The sequence below is a fragment of the Rhinopithecus bieti genome, unplaced genomic scaffold (assembly GCF_001698545.2).
Source record: "Rhinopithecus bieti isolate Rb0 unplaced genomic scaffold, ASM169854v2 scaffold_5477, whole genome shotgun sequence".
Classification (NCBI taxonomy): Eukaryota; Metazoa; Chordata; class Mammalia; order Primates; family Cercopithecidae; genus Rhinopithecus; species Rhinopithecus bieti.
In genome coordinates, this window is record NW_016804788.1 from 848715 (window position 1) to 869203 (window position 20489).

Below are 20489 nucleotides of genomic sequence, written 5' to 3' on the forward strand. Positions count from 1 at the left end.
AACAATAGGAACTTACTGTCTTATAGTCCTGGAGGCTGGAAGTCCAAGAACAATGCGTGGGCAGGGTTGGTTTCTCCTGAGGCCTCTCTCCTTGGGTTGCAGATGGCCACCTCTCAGCTGTGCCCTCATACGGCCTTTTCTCTGTGTATCTTCATCCCCAGTGTCTCTTCCTGTTCTTATAAGGCCACAGTCATATGAGGTAAGGCCCCTTGCTTTTGACTTCATTTCACCTTAATGATATGGCTTGGCTGTGTCCACACCCCAGTCTCATCTTGAATTGTAGTTCTCATAATTCCCACGTCATGGGAGGGAGCCAGTGGGAAATCATTGAATCCTGGGGGCAGTTGCCCCCATACTGTGCTTGTGGTAGTGAGTAAGTCTCATGAGATCTGATGGTTTTATAAATGGGAGCTCCCCCACACAAGTTCTCTTTGTTGGCTGCCATGTAAGACATTCCTTTGCTTTTCCTTCATCTTCCGCCATGTTAGTGACGCCTCCCCAGCCATGTGGAACTGTGAGTCAATCAAATCGCTTTCCTTTATAAGCTATCTAGTCTCAGGCACGCCTTTATTAGCAGGGTGAGAATGGACTGATACACTTAATGACTTATTTAAAGCGCCTGTCTCCAAATACAGTCACATTAGGCATGAGGGCTCCATATATGAATTTCAGGAGGACAAAATTCAGTCCTTAACAGTTACACAGTGTATTTCATTTCCATATCCTCGAGATGAAACTTTGTGGCTTCTTTGTTCTTCTGCTCTTATTTCCTGGGAAGGGGGCTTACAGGCAAGGTGAGGGCTGACTGGGTATCTTTAGCCCGTTTCTGGGCTGGGAGACATGGTCCTGGATACTCAGGCATTGGTTCTGGCTGTGCAGGAGTTCTGTTGACAGGAGCAGATCCATTTTAGAGCCACTGCTCTGACTTTGAGGAGTTCTCATGCTTCCATGAAAACCACATAAAAATGAGAACATTATCAATTTGGACGTTTCAAATGAGCAACCTAAATGCTTAATGAGGGAAATGAAATGATCATTAAAAATACAGACAGACTCAGGAGCATATTAAATACTCACTTCTTGTAACTAGAGGCAGAGAGCCTTGGATAATTACTCTATGAACTTGCATGAATGGCTGGATGCCTTTAGAAGAGTGTAATGTCTACATACAAGCGAATGTGATGAATATATCACCTACCACAAGTAAGTTAATAAGTAGAAGCGGTACCCCTTGATCCACACGTTTTTAGAACCTCCCTATAATTGGAGAAACACTTGAAGCTTTTCGTAAGGATTCTGAAATCATACGTGAAAAACACTTTCAGTGTATTCTGCAGAACAGACAGAGAGAAAAATGAGACAAGCTCTCCATTAGAAGGACGAATACCTTCTCCATCTTAGTGAAGGGTTACCAGCTCACATGGGGCCGGTGCTCCTGCTGTCCCCTCCATCTAAACTCTAGAAGCTTCCTCTCCAAGGATTCGGTTCTGGGCTCCTTTAGAGTCCAGCTGAGGCCAAAACTCCTCCATGGAATATTTAGTCCACAATAACCACCTTGTCCTCTGAACTCCTACCTGTCATCTGGACTTGTGATTTTGGTTTTCAAGCTTACTGCTCTTTCTGTTTAACTATTAGATTTGTCACTGGAATGGGGCAAAAGTATAGGATTTCAGAGTGGGAAGGGCCCAAGGAGACTTTCTAACTGATTTTACAGAGAGAAAAATGAGACCATGGCCAGTCGAAGATATTCTGTTACAGCAGGCCAAACAAACTAAGACTGGCCTATGGAAACCTAGGTCAGGCAGCTTCACTGGTACCGAAGGCAGGTGTGGTGGTTCACACCTGTAATACCAACACTTGGGAAGGCTGAGGCAGGAGGAAGGCTTGAGCCCAGGAGTTTGTAGACCAGCCTGGGCAATATAGGGAGAATCTGTCTCTACAAAAAAAATGTAAAAATGAGCCAGATATGGTGGCATGCACCTATAGTCCCATCTACTTGGGAGACCAAGGCAGGAGGACCGCTTGAGCCTGCGAGGCAGAGACTGCAGGAAACAGAGGTCATGCTGCTGTACTCCAGCCTGGGCAACAGAGAGAGACCCTGTCTCAAAAACACAACAAAATTGAGATCCTGAGAAGCTAGAGGACTTGCTTAAGGACATGTTACTAGGTGGAAATAGAGCCCAGTGAAGTATCCTGTTCTCTTCAGTGGAAGGCCAAAATTCTCCCCTTCCCATAAGCCTATGAAAGCCAAGTGGCTCCTGCATCCTGCCACATCCCTGATGACCGAACACATGGCACCCGCACGTGGCCAGTCCGGGTGAATGCCTGCCTTCCAAACACCAAAACAGGTCAATCAGCAACAAGGACAGGAAGCTGAGGCATTCTCTCGCTCTCCTGGGAACTCTGGGCCTCCCTGTTCTGACCGTAGGTCCTATTTTCATGTACTTTCTAGCTCACCTCTTCATTTGGTCAGAGGTAGCATTTTGCCTTGTATCATCTATATCTTGCTTTGGTAAAATTGCTTCACATCTAATGAAAATATCATCTGCCAGCTTACAACATTTTATTGCATTTGAGATATCGATGGCCAGAGGGAAGTTATTAAGAAGTGAGAGTTATTATCTGGACAGAGCACAGGAATGAGTCATTATCCACTGTGTTTCTTCCAGCAGTTTCATGAGAGATGAGACAAGCTGGTGGCAAGTTTCAGTTAGTCCACATCACACACCTTCTGCTCTGGAAATGTGAGGGTCGAGCGAGCTGGAAAATGTGTTTGTTTCCAGACAGCTCCCCACCAGCTGCCTGGAGACGCAGCCTCTCGGAGGTCTGGTCATGAATCCAATTTGTCCTCTCCATGGGGCGAGTCTGTTGATAAAGGTGACAATGAAAGTTACAAGCGTGTCAGTGAGAGATTGCCTGTCCAAACCTCCTACGGAGGGAACAAGGGATAACAACAAACAGCAGGTAGTTTCTTAAAGATCTCTCACCTGCACCTAAACGGCATTCTCTGCCAAGCAGGGGCTGGGTTTTTGCACGTTCTTCTGCTAGGATTCACCCCAGTCCTGCCCATCCACCCGCCCCTTTATTCTCACTCCGTCCACCCATGACCTTTCCTTGTTGGTTTTGATCCCGCAGTAATGTCTTCAATGCCATGTTAGAATATCCTTTCCCTCTGACTTCTACTCAGAGTAACTGATGTCAAATCACACATACACACACATGCACACATGCACACACAAACCCACACTTACACAAACACATGCACACACACAGAACCACACACATGAACACATGCACACACAAATACAAACCCACACACAAACACATGCACACACACAAACACAGAGAAACACACATACACACACATGCACACACAAACCCACACTTACACAAACACATGCACACACACACAGAACCACACACACGAACACATGCACACACACACAAATACAAACCCACACACGCACAAACACAGGCACACACACAAATACAAACCCACACACGCACAAACACATGCACACACACAAACACAGAGAAACACACATACACACACGTGCACACATGCACACACAAACCCACACTTACACAAACACATGCACACACACACAGAACCACACACATGAACACATGCACACACACACAAATACAAACCCACACACGCACAAACACATGCACACACACAAATACAAACCCACACACGCACAAACACATGCACACACACAAACACAGAGAAACACACATACACACACGTGCACACATGCACACACAAACCCACACTTACACAAACACATGCACACACACACAGAACCACACACATGAACACATGCACACACACACAAATACAAACCCACACACGCATAAACACATGCACACACACACAGAGAAACACACATGCACACACAGGCACACACAAACATACACAAACACAAACATGCACACACATGCACACACAGGCAACATGAGAAAGCAGCATGACTTGGAGGTGAAGCTCAGCTCTGCTACCCAGTGTGAATCGTGAGTACCCATCATTGCTGTGCCTTTTATCTTTGCCTGTAACATGGGACTGGTGACACCAAGCTCCCGGGGTTGCTGTGAGGATTGCGTGGATAATGCACATAAACCTTCAGCACCATGGCAGGCACATGAAAGGACTCATAAAACCGTAGCTAAGATTTTTTATAGATAACAAGGAAATACTCCTAACTTCCCTCCCTGTACTTGGCTGTATCACCACCTATTTGTTAACACCTGTGCTATTACTAAGAATCATAGAAGTTGTGTACAGTGTCATGTTCCTGTAAGCACTGAATGAAAAGTATTCTATTAGGGAGAAGTCTCCCGTTGTAAGGCAGAACATAGCCATAAATGGTTTAAAAAATTCACTCAGTGCATTGCTGTAAGCAAGAGAGGTAACTATAAATTAGGCACTGAGAAGTTCACATGAAGGTATCCACCACAATCCCAGACATCAAAACTCCTACAGTCCAATGGCTAAGACATGAATTAATATTAACCCAGGAGACTAATACAGAAGATAATATTAACACACACTTCTGAAAGGCAGGGCTATGCTGTGCATCTCGAGACACAGGCATACGCGTTTAACCAAAGCCCAACATACGCAGAGTGGAGGGTGAATCCATGGATATAAGTGAAGGGGCAAGACTAAGCAGTAAAATGAAGGTAAGTCTGACAACAGTTCCAAGGGGCCGATCAGGCAGGAATAGCAGGGGAGGGACTCATCATGGAAGCTGCACTGAATTAGAGAACTGAAGGATGGGAAAGACTCACAGACCGGGAGAGAGGAGGCCCAGCACACTGGACAGGGAATCAGCATTCCCAGGCTCACAGGTGGAGGACAGCGCCCTGTTCTGAATGCAGAGAAGGCGCTGAGATGCCCCCGGCCACTTTGTCACCAGAGCAACCACCAAGGTGCCGCCACCATCGTTCTTAGCTCACTAAACACTGAATGGAATTTTTTAACCATAAAGTCGGCTTCCTCAGAGTCACCTGGGGAGTGCTGTAAAGAGTCTGGGGTCCAAGCCAATCCCCGGAGATTCTGATCGGATTGCACTAAGGAGCATCCCAAGTGACTCTAATGTTAGCAGACTGCATCTTGGAATTGGCCATGGTGGAGGTTGGGGCACCAGATGCGTCCCTACAAGGGACGCTGCGTGTGAAGTGGTGGTGAGGAATATAAGCTCAGGAGAAGTGGCAGACAGAGGCCAGACACGGCTCGAGCACACAGCCATGCAGAAGAGAGAGCATTTTGGACAGGCCAGATCCCAGAATGCAGTAGGAATGCTGACAGTAGCAGGGGCAGGGGTGTTTGCATCCGGGTGCCTGGCTGCAGCACAGGATATGCCCCGAAATATGGACACCTGTGATAAAACATCTCACTACTAGTCCACTAGTGCATTATATGTGCCTCAAGTTCAAATGCACCCAGCACTTTTCTTATTATTTTAAGTTCTGGGAGACATGTGTTGAACGTGCAGGTTTGTTACATCCGTATGTGTGTGCCATGGTGGTTTGCTACACCTATCAACCCATCATCTAGGTTCTAAGCCCCACATGTATTAGATATTTGTCCTAATGCTCTCCCTCCCCTTTGCCTTACCCCTCAACAGGCCCTGTTGTGTGATGTTCCCCTCCCTGTGTCCATACGTTCTCATTATTCAACTCCTACTTATGAATGAGAATATGCAGTGTTTGGTTTTCTATTCCTGTGTTAGTTTGCTGAGGATAATGGTTTCCATCTTCATCCCTGTCCCTGCAAAGGATGTGAACTCATCCATTTTTATGGCTGCATAGTATTCTATGGTGTATATGTGCCACATTTTCTTTATCCAGTCTATCATTGATGGGCATTTGGGTTAGTTCCAACTCTTTGCTATTGTAAATAGTGCTGCAATAAACATACGTGTGCATGTGTCTTGATAGTAGAAAGATTTATAATCCTTTGGGTATACACCCAGTAATCACCCAGCACCTGAGCCCACCCACGAACTGTTCTCAATTTCTAGTCCAATCCCAGCAGTCCACTTGGATATCTGTGGCTTTGTAGCTGGCCATCGTTCTAACTCCTGCCTGAGCTCCGGGCAACATTCCTTGCATGGCCTGGCCAGCCTCTTATCACAGAAACTAAGAAGCCAGCTTTGGGTCTCCTAGCTGGGGGGCAAAGGACACCCATGCGCTTTGGCTCTGGGTTGGGTGACTGGACAGGACAGGGATGACAGTGGAGTCTCCAAGGTGATGCCCAGGCAGCAGTCAGAAAGGCTTCAAGGTCAGCAGACAGGCCCGATACCCACAAGGAGGAATGGCACGGCTCTCTCAAGAATGTCCCCAAGGAGCAAGGGGAGCCATACCCCCGGGCCTGCTCTTCGATGTCAGCCTATCTTCAGAGCCTTGATAGCCAACCTTCCCAATATCATCTCAATAATTCTGTCTTCTGCTTAAATACACCAAAGCTCATTTCAGTAGATGACAATGATGAAGTCCTTGTCAAGCCTTCATTAAACTAGAAACCTGACAGTCTACAGGATTCCAAAAACCAAATGGACACTTCGACGCCCTTCGTTTGACCACAGGAGACCCTGCTATGAGTCGGTTCATAAAAAAGAAATAACAGTGAAGCCACTTCTGCAAAAAATGTGCCTCCTGGAGAAGCTCGGCCTTTACGAAATGCCTGCAGCCCAGATCTGGGGGCACCCACAGGCATGGACCACGTTACACTATAGGTCCTTTACCCAAATTGCTTTTGATTTTTGAAATGTGCAGGTTGCCATTGTTGCCAGACCTGTTGGCATAAGAATGCATATTTGAGGCTTATTAAGGATGCTCGTTACACAGGAGGGAGTGATGGAATTGTTCTAGCTGTGCAGGGAAGCACAGAGGGGAATGTGTCAGCTCCCTGGCCTTCCATATCATTTCTTGCGTACAGCGCACGACCTGAGGACTCGGGGTCCCCTCCACCTGCCTCTGAAAGAAAAGTCATTTGCCTGTACTTGAATAACCTCCCCTCGCCAAGACTATTCTGTATGGTGAGGCTCGAAGCCGTTTCCAATTAACCTTTCCCATGAATGCATAGGGGCCCAGTGAAGTGGGCAATTTTTGATACTTTTCTTTAGCTGCTTTTACTGTGACCGTCTCAGATAAGAGAAATGAATTGGAGCAATTCTACAGTGAGTCTTCGGATGGATTTTCTGTTACGAATAAAACTTGCTGTCAAGCTACTTTGGCAGCTCTGTTTTCATTAAAGGTCATCCAGAAAGTGGCTCCATGACAGCTACTGCCAGCCCCTCCGGTCCCCCAGCGACTTCCAGTGTGGTTCACACAGTGACATCTGGTGGCCAGAAGGTGTCCTTGCCATGAAGAGGCAAGAAAGTGTGTCCATGTTATCTGTGCGTCCGTGTATCTGTGTGTCCATGTACATGTGTGTATCTGTATGCCTCTGTGTGTATATCTGTGTGTGCATGTGTGTATCTGTGTGTACATGCATATGTGTGTGTCTACGTATTTGTGTGCATATGTGTGCCTGTACATATACATCAGTGTGTTCATGTATCTGTGTACCTGTGTGCATGAGTGGATGTATGTATCTGTGTGCATGAGTGTATCTCTCTGTGTGTATGTATACATCTCTGTGTGTGTGTGTGCACGTGTGTGTGTGTCTGGGTATCGCTGTGCACATATATATGTATCTGCATGTCTGTACATATATGTTTGCGTGTTCGTGTATCTGTATCTATGTGCACATGTGTTTATCTGTATGAGTGTATGTAGCCATGTGTGCACACTGCATGTGTATGTATCTCTGTGTAAGTATGTATCTCTGTGTGCCTGTGTGCCCATATATGTGTCTGGCTCTATCTGTGTACATGTCTATGTCTGTGGCATCTCAGAGTATGTGTGTGCACATCCATGCATGGAAAGAAGCTCAGGGATGCCTGGAGGCTCAGCAGGTAAACGTCCTGATGACACCCTCCAGTCATTTAACCTGCTTGGCTCTCCGTGTCCAATACTTTTTATTTTCTCTAGTCCCCAGTCGGGGACCTTGCTTTGTGTAGAGTAAACACAGTTCCTTAACTAGCTAGTTTCCCCTTCCCTTCTAAGAAATTATGTGAGGTACTTAGGATGAAGTTTTGTCAAAATATTTCCCATACAAATGTACCACTAGCAACTTCTACTTTTTCCCCAAACTCTCTTCTCCATAAGCGAAATGACAGAATAACGCTCTGTGTCCTGGTCTACAATATAAAAGAGAGAAAACAAAACTTTCCCCCTTAATTTCAGTGGTGGCACATTCTCTGGGTTTTACCCAATTCCTCCACAAACTGCCTCTTAGTGCCACCTCTAGGTATCAGCCCATCAGATTCCATTTCTTAAGCAACACACTGCTTAGCAGGGGACTGTGGCTGCAGAAACAGAGAATAAGAGGGAACCAGCCTTGCTGCCGAGCCAGGTATTTGAAGTATTTTATCTCTCTTTCATCAGTGACAGAGGCATTAGCTGTATTTTGCAGATAAGGAAATCAAGATTAATCAGGTGGGCAGGTAAGCCCCATACGTGAGATCTCACCTTGAGCACTGAAGGACAGAACAGAATTGAGAGTTGGGTCAAGAGACACACCAAGCATTCAGAGGAGAGGGAGATCACCGAGACTCCAGCAGCCAGGGAGTGGGGAAGGTGGAAGCTGAGCTGAGAAAGAATTTGGCAAAAGTTACTGAAGGCAAAGAACGAGGGAAGTCCCCTATAAAAGGTGGTGGGGCCTCTGTGAAAGACAGCCAGGCGTGAATTTGACGTGTGAGGGCTCAACAGGACCTGTCTAAACTGTAAACTGTGTGTTAGGGAGTAGTGGAAAATAAGTTCAACTAGAGGAGGTCAGATTTTAGAAAATGACAAAAAATTGGCAGGGGAATTTACATCAGACGGGTGGAAAACGGAGAGCCACTGAAGGCTACTTACCAGGCTGTCAAAAGAAGAAAAGCTTTGTAAAGATTTTCCCATTTGAGATAAAACTTCTTACAACCTTAACTTGTTGGCGTGGGCCCCCACCAACAGCATGTGTAAATCTATAAGGCTCTATGTTAGTGCGTCTTATAAGGAACGACATCCATCAGTGGTTACGTGGAACTCATAAGTCATCTGATGTCATCATCCCTACAGCGACAGAGCAGGGTAGAAGCAAAGCTCAAACTTGTCTTTATTCCCACAGGAAAAGCCACATCCATTCGACACTCCAACCAGTATTTACTGAATGCCTGTTGTCTGCCCAGAACTCACGTAGATTCTGCGGAGATGGCCCAAACAGACATGACTCCTACCCTGAGGAAGCTTACTGTCCAGCGAGAGAGAGGCTCAAAATCCACCCCTAAATGCTAATGACGCACTCTGCACTGCACCATGGAGTAGGAAGGAAACACAACTTGTCATGGTGGGCAGTCACAGTGAGGCTAGGGGCTCATTCGAGGCAAACTGTCTTAGAACCTTGCAGAGAAGATTCCTACTGAGACCTGAAGGGTGAGAAGGAGACAGGGAGGCAGAAGGCAGGAGGAGGAAAAGTCAAGAGAGAGGGTATTGGCCACAACTTGCTCCTAGCCCATGGGAAACAAAAAACGGAAGTTTGTTTTCTCCATCTTCCAAAACTCAACTCACACATCCAGTCCTCCAAAACCTCATCTACTCCTAGACACAGTACCATCAACCCTCCTACTAGGAGGTCGTTGATCAAGTGCTTTCCATCGGTGTATGTTTGTTTACCTATCTGTTTCTCTATGACATTGTGAGCTTCATGAGAACAAGACCCTTTCTTCTCCAAATTGGCATCTGGCACCATAAATGTAAGATGAATTGAGTTGGATCCAAAGTGCCTGCATGAGATATTCATTGCAACACATCAGCTTCACCCATCATAAATGCTTATGCACTGCTTCATCTGTTAGAAAAAAAAAAAAACACACAACTCTGTGAAAAAATCAACTTTATAGGCCGGGTTCACATCTGTAATCCCAGATGTGTGAGGGCTCAACAGGACCTGTCTAAACTGTAAACTGTGTGTTAGGGAGTAGTGGAAAATAAGTTCAACTAGAGGAGATTAGATTTTAGAAAATGACAAAAAATTGGCAGGGGAATTTACATCAGACAGGTGGAAAATGGAGAGCCACTGAAGGCTACTTACCAGGCCGTCAAATGAAGAAAAGCCTTGTAAAATTTTCCCATTTGAGAAAAAAATTAAAATTTCTTACAACCTTAACTTGTTGGCGTGGGCGCCCACCAACAGCATGTGTAAATCTATAAGGCTCTATGTTGGGAGGCCAAGGCAGGTGGATCACCTAAGGTCAGGAGTTGGAGACCAGCCTGGTCAACATGGTGAAACCCCATCTCTACTAAATTAGCTGGGTGTGGTGGCAAGCACCTGTAATCCCAGCTACTCGGGAGGCTGAGGCTTGAACCCGGGAGGCAGAGGCTGCAGTGAGCCGATATGGCACCACTGCAGTCCAGCCTGGGCTACAGAGTGAGACTCCATCTCAAAAAAAAAAAAAAAAAAGAAAAGAAAGAAAGAAAAGAAAATCAACTTTACTTCTTCTCTCTTTTAAAAAAAATTTTATATAGCCATATTAGGTGTGCACATTCTTGGGGTTCATGAGATGTTTTGATAGTCATGAAATGTGAAATCATCAAATCATGGAGAATGGGGTATCCCTCCCTTTAAGCATTTATCATTTGTGTTATGAACAATCCAATTACACTCTTTTTAGTTATTTGTAAACATGTGATTAAGCTATTTTGACTATAGTTACCCTTTTATGCTATCAAATACTAGGTATTTTCATTCTTTCTACTTTTTTGTACCCATTAACCATTCCTGCCTCTCCCCTACTTCCCACTACCCTTCCCAGCCTCTGGTACCCATCCTTCTCGTCTCTGTCTCCATGTGTTCAATTGCTTTGATTTTTATGTTCCACAAATAAGTGAGAACATACAACGTTTGTCTTTTTGTGCTGGCCCTATTTCACTTAATATAATGATCTCCAGTTCCATCCATGTTGTTGTAAATGACACGATCTCATTCTTTTTTATGACTGAATAGTACTCCATTGTGTATAAGTACCACATTTTCTTTCTTCTTTTTAATCTTACTAAATTCCTTGACTGAGGGTCTAAAACTGGGTAATAATATAGATGGTCCCCAACTTACAATGGTTCCACTTTTGATTTTTCAACTTTATAATGGTGGGAAATCAACATGTATTCAATAGAAACTATACTTTGAGTTACATACAGCCACTCTGTTTTTCACTTTCAGTATAGTTTTCAGTAAATTACATGAGATATTCAACATTTTATTATTAAACTGACTTTGTGCCAGATAATTTTGCCCAACTGTGGGCTAATGTAAGTGTTCTGAGCATGTTGAAGGTAAGCGAAGCCACGCTATGATGTTTGGTAGGTTGAGTGTACTATATGTAATTTTGACTTAAAATATTTCCAATATATGATGAGTTTATCAGGACATCACCCCCTAATAGATCAAGTAGCATCCGCAATGTGTAGGCCTGTTTGGAGAGTATTTGGAGAAACTGCAGAGGTAGGCTAGGAAAGGTAGGGGATCCTAAGCTAGAAATAGTCATTTGGAGTATTGCAAAATCAAATAATTACACAAAAATGGTTGAAGGATTTGGAGCAAAATCTAAGTGTGTTTATTCATTTGTTTTTTAGTGGTCTCAAAAAAGAAGATACAATCAGGGGCAGGATATGTCCTAAGTGTGCAAAGACACCCTCCAGGAGGGGAGAATCCACATGGGATGAAAGTGTCAGGGTGGAGCTCTTCTACTTCCTCACCTGCTGTCCAAGAATGAAATACCCAAGTACTCGTCAGGCTTGTTCAGCTGATTGAACTTGGAATGAACAAACCAAAGCCATTCCTGTGACCGTTGCTCATGAGAAGGAGCAGAGAAGCCAGCCACTATTGAGGGAAACTTCCTTACTCTGAGTTATATTACAGGTGGAGAAGTTAAAAGTCATCCTCGGCTGGTCACAGTGGCTCACACCTATAATCCCAGCACTTTGAGAGTCCAAGATGAGTAGATCACCTGAAGTCAGGAGTTCGAGACCAGCCTGACTAACATGGAGAAACCCCTTCTCTGCTAAAAATACAAAATTAGCCAGGCGTGGTGGCACATGCCTGTAATTCCAGCTACTCGGGAGGCTGAGGCAGCAGAATTGCTTGAACCTGGGAGGCGGAGGTTGCGGTGAGCTGAGATCACGCCACTGCACTCCAACCTGGGTGACAAGAGCGGAACTCCATCTCCAAAAAAAAAAAAGTCATCCTTACAATTAGGTCTTTATTGAAACTGAAAATTGATAGGCATCCATCATGAAGTTTCCGAACAGAACCACTGTGAGGATTTCCTTCCTTGCACCGAAGGCAGTCTCCTCTGCTACTTAATGCTTATGCTTGGCTGGTTTAACCAAGATACTCATTCTTGAAAAGAAAAATAATGACCATTGAAGCACACTAACCAAATGTCCCTTAGGTTTGTGTGTGGTTCATATCTGGTGTCTACTTGACTGGATGGAGGGCTGCCTGACAGCTGGTGAAGCACTGTTTCTGGGTGTCCATGCAGCGATTTCCAGAGGGGATTGATGTATGAGTCAGTGGCCTAGAGGAAGACCTGCCCTCAGTGTGGGTGGTCACCAGCCCATCAGTTGGGACCCGACCAGAGCAACAGACAGGCAGAAGAAGGGGGGATTCACTCTGCTTTCCTTCTTCCAGAGCAAGAAGCTTTTTCTACTACCCTTGGACGTCAGACTGAAGGTTCTTCAGCTTTTGAACTCTGGAACTTGCACCAGATGCCAAGCCAGGGGCTCTTGGACCTGGCTGGGGGCTTCACTCATGACTTCCCTAGTACACAGGTTTTGGGCTTGAGCTCAGCCAGGCCATCGGCTTCTCTGATTCTGCAGTTTGAAAGGGGCCTACTGTGGGACTTTGCCTCTGATTGTATTGGCCAGGTCCCCTAATACCTCTCCTTCGGTTGATCATACTGGCTCTGTCTCTCCAGAGAACCCTAACACAGTTTGATGACAGCTGAATCCTGCTTTTCTAACACAAAGCAGGTTCTAATATTTCACAGGCACTCAGTAGGAATGTGTAGGATGAATTAATTAATTAATTAATGAACAAATGCCTGATGCAAATGCTGAGACCCTAGTGGCACCAAAACTTTAATGAAAATTGCTTAAGAAACAAAAGCTGTTTCTCGACTGCCGCATTTGAAAAACTCTGCAGGTAAAAAATGAACTAACTAATCTTCATAACTAAGCCATAGCCCAACCCCCACAGGGCAGACCTGCCCCAGTTCCAGCTTCTGCCCTGAGCCCAGGCCCCAGGCTGTGGACTGACAGCTCCTGACCCCACCCCTCTAGTCCAGGCTTCCCATTGTTGCTAATCTCCAGGCCACCCATGGCTCCACGAGCTTTCTTAGCTTTTCATCATCTTTGTAACAAATTCCCTATGTGAAATTTCCTTTGTTCCCAGAAATAGCACAACCAAGCATAGTCAACTATCAATTTTCCTAAGGCACTCATCTGCCCCGCAGTTTATCTGCAGAAAATCTTGCTTTCAACTTCTTAGGAAGCTAATTAAGCAAAATAGAAAAGAAAGACCTTTGTTGAGACCACCCACAATCTTGTGTTTGCATTTTCTGCTCCATGTATTCTGTAGCCCAACAAGTGATCTTTCAAACCAAAACATGTAATTACCTAATTATCTCCTCAAAACCTGGAGATTTATGTATTAGAAATCCAGTGGAAAGAGAGAAGAGGCGGGGGGTAACCTCTATAGAGCCCACGGTTCTGCCTCCATCTGAGAGCTGATACTATTTCCTGAATTTTAGAAGCCAGAAAAAGTTTAAACAGATGAAAATGTTGAATAAATTAAACAACTCTCATCTTCTTTTGAGTTAGATATTCATAACGTAGTTTCGTCATTTTTTAAGATTATGGTGCCAACCCATAGTAGAAACGTTAATAAAAGCAGAAAGAACAATGTTCAAAAAGTCCTCCTAGGTCTTGGTTATTCTGATTAGCTAGATAGTGCCTTCATAATTTTAACATCTATAATTCACTGAATTGATAACCATTTACATATATTTTTAGTAAGAAACGACTACGTAAAAGCCCTGAGTTAATAAAATAAACCCTAATTATTTATTTAACAGCAGATTGAAAATATTCAGATGTTCTAACATGAGGAACAGAGGGCTAGCTATATAACCCTGAATGGGGAGCAGACCTTTCTCTGGGAAGTCAGCCCCCTTAGACCTACAACTTCTCGAGATATGGCCATGAAGAGCCAAGGGGAAGAGGAGGTCTCACCGCATCTGCACTCATAGCTGGATAAACGCTGACAATCAATAAATGACAGATGTCTTATGAGATTATACTCAGGTTCCTACTCAGATAAAACTGGAGACAGGACTGATTCTCCTGTGCCATCTTCCTCCATGGAGTAGTGCACCAGTCAAGGGCCAAGTGAGCCACTGAAGACAGTAGGTGTCTGTCTGTTGAGGGAGCTTCAAACAAAGCTCCATCGGTTTTATGGACCTGTGGTCAGGGGTAGCATTCAGAGTGGAAAGTACTGAGAACTGAGTAGCAACAGGGAAAGATGTCCTCAGGGTTTCCTTCTCCGGCCTCCAGTGACGGGGAGGAGCCTAAAGAAGATCTAAGAAGGAAAGCTGGGCTAGGACTGCAAATATGCAAAGAGCAGGGGGCCAGGGGGCCTGAGTCCTTGACCACAGCTCCTTCCAGAGACTGTAATACACGAGCCACACACCAAGCCCAATGTGGGGAGGGCAGATTCCCCAGCAGCCCTGCCACACAGACGTCTGCCATTGCCTACGGTTGGGTCTGAAAAGTCCCATAGAGGTTTTTAACCAGGATCCTGACTCCTCAAGTCTGAGTTAATTCATATATAAAACTCCTTTTAAGACATTTTTAAAGAGTTATTTTTCTCTACCACACTGAAATTGTCACCATTTTGCTGAAATGAGAAGCAGTCACTTCCAAACCAGGGTAACGTATTTATGCATCTCATGGCCCTGGACACGTTTGCTCTGCACCCATTCCTAATGTTTTCCCTGCTCTGATCTATGTCATGGGGCAACCGGTCCCTACAGCTGCATCTCCACAGTTCCCCTCTCTCAGCCAGCCTCTGGCTGCACTGACCAATGGAAAATAGACGCTGTATGCGGCATTCAGCAGCAGTGCTTTCTCCATGGCCAAGCCTCCAGGCTTTGGGCCAACACCTCCTTACTCCATCCCTCCAACCCAAGCTTTCTACTGTTACTAATCGCTAGGGAACCTATCGGCACCTTTTGGTTTCTTAGCTTTCCATCGCCTCTAAAACAGCTTCCCTGTAGGAAACTGTCTTTCTTTCAAATACAGTCATTTCTCTCTTCTTGGCTGGAGTGTGACTTTTACTATGTGAGTTACTATTGACCATAAAACCCATCTCTCATTCCCATACCTGGTCACTCATCAAACAACACTTCTTAACATAATGTTTACAGTGGACCAGAGAAGGAAGTTAACATTTTCTGCAAGAAGAAATAGATAAAGAAAAAAAATAAAGGCAACACGATATCATCCTATTAAATTTGAGCAGAGATATTTTCAACAAGATCCCACTATTGTACCCTAAATAAGGAGGTTAGCTGGCTGTTTGGGTGCATCTCCAAGTGTCATTGGGGGTCCTAAGGCTATTTTAGAAGTGGAAAAGGTCCTTTATCCCAAGGCAAATATTGATAAAAGAAATTCTGGGCTTCAGTGGACTGAGGCCATTGTGGATAACCTATTGATAGTTAAATAATAAGAGTCTAAAAGGAGCAAAATTTGATTATGAAACTTGCAGGAAAATAATTCCAACATAATTGTGTCTTGGAATGATTGATAGAGGAACTGAAAAGCACCTTAAAAGAGTATCCAGTTCAACCCTCTGAAGTTTATCAATGAAGTGACTACGGCTCTGAGAGATGTGGCTGTAGAGACTCTGATAGCCCTGGAGAAAGACACTCTCTGTGCTTGGATACACCTGAGGGAGTGTAACGGGGCCACATCAGGAACACCTAGAGCAACCAAGAGGAAAGTGCAAATCAAGTTACAGGAAGTAAGAAAAAGATTGTAAAGAGGACGGACACAGTGGCTCACGCCTGCAATCCCAGCACTTTGGGAGGCCGAGGAGGGCAGATATCCTGAGGTCAGGAGTTTGAGACCAGCCTGACCAACAGAGTGAAACCCGTCTCTACTAAAAAATACAAAAATTAGCCGGGCATGGTGGCAGACACCTGTAATCCCAGCTACTCAGGAGGCTGAGGCAGAGAGAACTGCTTGAATCCAGGAGGCGGAGGTTGCAGTGAGCTGAGATCTTGCCACTGCATTCCAGCCTGGGTGACAGAGCAAGACTCTGTCTCAAAAACAAACAAACAAAACAATGGAACTACCTGAGACTGGGCAATTTATGAAGAAAAGAGGCTGGAGAGGCCTCAGGAAACTTACACTCATGGCAGAAGGGAAGGGGAAGCAGGCACACCCTCCATGGCCAGAGCAGGAAGAAGTGAACCAGGCACGGGGTGCCACACACTTTGAAACAACCAAGTCTTGTGAGAACTCACTATCACACACTATCATGAAAACAGCAAGGGGGATTACAATTCAACATGAAATTTGGGTGGGGAAACAAATCCAAACCATGACAAAGGTAAATGTTGCACTGTAATTTCCTGCTTGGCTAAATATCTCATTTACAAGCCAAATGTTTAGTTTAGGTTAGGTTGGTGTGGTGGTTAGTTTGAATTTAGGCTTTAGGTTAGGTTAGTGCGGTGGTTAGTTTGAATTTAGGCTTTAGGTTAGGTTAGTGCGGTGTCTTTAGTTTAGGCTTTAGGTTGGGTCAGTGTGGGGGCCTCAGTTTAATTCAGACTTTTTCCTCTCCCATGGTATGAGTTTCACGTGGCTGTTGTAACAAATGACCACAAATTGGTGGCTTGAAACAATACTAATTTATTGTCTCATAGTTCTGAAGCTCAGAAGTCTAAAGTGGGGCTCACTGGGCCAAAATCCAGGTGCCAGCAGGACTGGGAGGTTCCAGAAAAGCAGCAGGGCTGCACCCCTCGGGGCTCTGAAAGAGAATCTGTTCCTTGCCTTTTCCAGTTTCTAGGGCTGCGGTCCTTACATGCCTCAGTTCGTGGCCCCTTCTCTCCAATCTCTGCTTTCTTTGCCTACTCTTCTGTCTTAAAATCTCCCTCAGCCTCCCTCTTAATAATGACCCTTGTGATTACATTTAGGGTCTTCCTAGTTAATCCAGGGTAATCTCCCACCTCAAGATCCTTAATTTGATCACATTGGCAAAGACCCTTTTCCCATATAAGGTAACATTCACAGGTCCCAAAAATTAGAGACTGAATATCTCTGGGGCTATGATGCAGCCTGTCACATCCACCCCCATGCATGAATTCCAGATCCCTGGAATGTTAAATGGTTTCTCTGAAAAGTCAGCTGGAATGTTTGGCACATGGTTGCTGAGTGATAAGTTCTCCGTAACTAAAGGGAGGCTCACATCAGCCCTTCCTGACTAGTGTTCCATTGTCTAGCCTGAACAAATTGGCATTTTCAAATGCTTTAAATTGCGTTGCCTAGTGGGTGACAGACAAAATTTTCCACATATGTTCAAGATGACAAAATTATATCAAGATGCCTTGCCTTTTGGGAGAAGAATCCACCCATCAATTGTCATTTTACAAAAAATTATGAAAGAGAGTCGTTCTTCCACCAAGCATTTGCTTGTTATGGTCCAAAAGTCTATATTTTTGCTCATTTGAATGTGCAATAACTTTTCATTCAGGGCTGCACTGAAGTGTGTCTTTTTTAAGTCTTTTAAAGCAACAACCTGACATCCTAATTTAAGTTAAAATCCAATTGCATGTGATGCTACCAATGAGAAGAAACTAAGCGAGGTGACAGATGAACTGATTTCTTTTTATACTCAGTTAAATTCATATATGCAGATTCCATGACAATTACATCAAAATTTACTTCTCTGCCTGGGGGGGATGGTACATTTCTTTTGATTTTGATTGGAAAGTGCCTTCAATGATCTTCTTAATATGCAGAAACATGATGATGAGTTTGGGTGAGTTTCCTCCCTGCTTTTACATTTGTATGACGACATAAAATTACAACTTTACTAATACATATTCCAAACTAAATTTGCACGACCTGTGCTGTCAATTCCTGTTGTATGGCCCCTAAGGTAAGGGTAATATAATTTGATGGTAAATCAAGTCAGTCTGCCAGAAAGTTATTTCCTGAAAATCTTACTAATTCTAAATTTCTATTCAAATCCATCTCTGATCTGGTATATTTTTTCTAGCATTACATATTATAAAGTCAAAAAGTCCCTTCTATCTGCATAGAACATTACCCTTTGAACAATAAAAATGTCACAATATCTTCTGTACCATAAATATCACAAGGTATTCAACTTTAAAATTCAACTCCGTGATATAGTACTTAGACTAATATATTTCACATGCTACATAGGAAAGGTGTTTCCATAGACATTATTAGGATTAATCTGTGATCCCAAGGAGTTTCATGATGGTGTGCCATATATTCACTCATTCTTTCCTTCATTCATTCATGCATTTATTCTTCATTTAATGAGCATATGTTTAATAAGCATCTCTTCCAACTAGGTCCTAGAGAAGTACAAGATTAAGAATTCAATATAGCCTGCAATCCCAGCACTTTGGGAGGCCAAGGTGGGTGGATCTCTTGAGCCCAGGATTTGGAGACCAGCCTGGACAACACAGTGGACCCCAGCTCTACAAAAAATACCAAAATTAGCCTGGTGTGGTGGCATATGCCTCGGGTCCCAGATACTTAGGAGGCTGAGGTGGAAGGATCAACTGAGCCCAGAAGGTAAAGTCTGCAGTGAGTCCAGATTGCACTACTGCAGTCCAGTCTAGGCAACAGAGTGGGACCTTGTCTCAAAAAAAAAAAAAAAAAAAAAAAACAGAATTCAAGATAAATTTTAAAAACTATACTAGTTAGGAAGGAAAGCATGTGGACAAGTGTTACCATCAATATATGTTCAACGTCGTAAGGGGGCACAGAGGACCAGTGATATTTGCCATCTGAAAAGTCATCGACTAGTTTTCAAAGAAAGAGATATTTTAACCAGGTCTTATAAAATAATGGAGATATCAAATGCACAGAAAACTTTAATGTGTGTGTATGTGTGTGTGTGGTGTGTGTGTATCTCTGTGTGTGGTGTGTATGTGTATGTGTGTGTGGTGTATGTGTGTGGGTGTGGTGTGTATGTGTGGGTGTGGTGTGTATGTGTGTGTGTGGTGTGTGTATGTGTATCTGTGTGTGTGTGTATGTGTGTGGGTGTGGTGTGTATGTGTGTGTGTGTGGTGTGTGTGGTGTGTGTGTGTGATGTGTGTGTCTGTGTGGTGTGTATGTGTGTGGTGTGTGTGTGTGTCTCTGCTAGTGAGAGGTCCTGTGGTGGTAGGGAGCTTGGGCCATAAAGCAGGTGGCCTGTACTCTAGTTCCACTCTGCCCATGTACTCCGGGTCTCCAGGCACATCACGTCCCCTCTCTGGATCTCTGTGCTGGAATAAACCATCAGGTGCATTTTAGGTCTACATTGTATGACTCACATGCTCCAATCTGACTTTCTTCTCCCGATCTCATCATCACCATGGTCCCTCTCAGGCCCTCCAGGACACCTGGCTGATTCTGGATGAGAAGGATAACAAGCATTAAACCACTGCACAGGAAGGTGACCACCCTCGCACTGTATCCTCTAAGCCAGGACATTCGGTCGATTGACCAGACTGATCCCCGTCCTGGAGATGGCACAATGGCCATCGCTGCCCATAGCTGGAGAGCAATCAGCAGAGAAAGGGGGATGCCTGCAAGTCATACCCTTGTCCCTGTCCTCTCCATCTGGCAGGCACTTCAAGCGGGATCCGAACATGGCTAGAATCTCAGCAGGAGCTCTGGGTGGAGGCCCTGGAGTTGCCTATCACCTCTTCCCCATAGGAGACGTCCATGTGTTTTCTTGCATCTCTTCTACCTCCACTCCTTAGTCTCTCTTTGTCTAATAATTCCAACCTCCATCTTTTCTATCTGCTTTCAAAGCTCTCCAAAAATATTCTCACCCTGGCCAGATGCAGTGGCTCATGATTGCTATCCCAGGACTTTGGGAGGCAAAGGCAGGAGGATAGCTTGAGTCCAGGAGTTCGAGACCAGCCTGGGCAATATGGCAGAACCCCATCTCTACAAAGATAAAAATATTAGCTGAGTGTGGTGGTGTGCACCTGTAGTCCCAGCTATTTGGGAGGCTGAGGTGGGAAGATTGTTTGAGCCCAGGAGATCCAGCCTGCAGTGAGCTGTAGCTGTACCGCTGCTCTCCAGCCTGGGTG

The 20489-nt window shown here is 44.6% G+C and overlaps 1 long non-coding RNA gene across 4 annotated transcripts in view; it reads right to left on the minus strand.

Annotated features, from left to right (window-relative positions):
• Nucleotides 1-2592: 2592 nt before the first annotated feature.
• The window catches only part of LOC108528539 (uncharacterized), a 61454-nt gene continuing 43557 nt past the window's right edge, over nt 2593-20489 (minus strand). For all 4 annotated transcript variants that reach the window (XR_001885180.1, XR_001885179.1, XR_001885181.1 and 1 more), the window contains 2 exons: nt 19722-19800; nt 2593-2865 (listed from right to left, as the gene is read on the minus strand). This is a non-coding gene — a long non-coding RNA (uncharacterized LOC108528539). The remainder of the gene's footprint in view (nt 2866-19721; nt 19801-20489) is intronic.